Below are 1,039 nucleotides of genomic sequence, written 5' to 3' on the forward strand. Positions count from 1 at the left end.
GGTCTTCTTTGGCTCCAAGGTCGGACATATCGCCCTCCTCCTCTCCATACAAGTAGCAAGTTGACTAACACGCATAAGCGAGGGGAAGTACGTTGGTAAAATTGGAGAGCAAATAGGTCTCGCCAACCAACTAAGGGATATCCGTCAAGATTGGGGATATAAGGACTTGTAAGAGTACATGGGGACTTTCCAGGGTGGGCATAGAATGCCTGCATTTCTCTTTTTCGAGCCACTAGCAGACTTAGTTCAAGCTTCTGAAGCTTCACAAGGAAATTGGTTTAGAAAGTGTACAACAGCTGGAAAATGGATGACAAAATCACGGGGAATATCAAGCCCCCCCCCCCCATCAACCAGCTAGCACGGGCACACACATCCCATACCTTGCCAAGAAAGAGCACAAAAGCCGGAGCATTAGTTTTAGTTCCTCTGCAACCAGGTCATCTCTGAGATCTTGGAGAGGGCCGTTACGTAGGGTAGTTCAGGTCCGACAATGCGTACCTCACAAGTCAAAGACTATGCTAAAGCTCCTCTGTAAAGCAACTGTGTTAGATTTCAGGAAGCTTGAAACCTGGCCCTCCAAACTACCTGACTCTTACCTATAGGCTAATTCTTCTCAAGCGAGTTGGAGAAGGAGATGTGCTCGACCTGCACCAACAGCATCAAGGTCTTGGAGGCCTCTATTGTGAAGCTTCAGAAGCTTGATCAAGGGAGTGGCTAGATCAAGGGTCACATCCAGACGTCCCTGTTTCACGGATGGCAATCCATTGTTTGTGGGTTATTTGGAAAATAGCTAAAGCTTAGGTCTACCAGCCTTAACTTCAAGGTATTTCAAGAGTGCCTACCTGCTCATTTTTGTTGTGTTTGTTGAAAAAATGGTGTAAATTTTCCTGATCGGCCCTGTATATTTACTCAACTGTTAAAAAATAAGAGTCCTGTTTGGATTAACTTGCCAAATGAAAGTAAACGGATAATCCTTTACGACAGGGTCGAACCGCGCTCCTCTTTGATACAGTACATCAATAGTGACCAGGTACAGGGA

Source organism: Tigriopus californicus, chromosome 7, assembly GCF_007210705.1.
Source record: "Tigriopus californicus strain San Diego chromosome 7, Tcal_SD_v2.1, whole genome shotgun sequence".
In the NCBI taxonomy this organism is placed as follows: Eukaryota; Metazoa; Arthropoda; class Copepoda; order Harpacticoida; family Harpacticidae; genus Tigriopus; species Tigriopus californicus.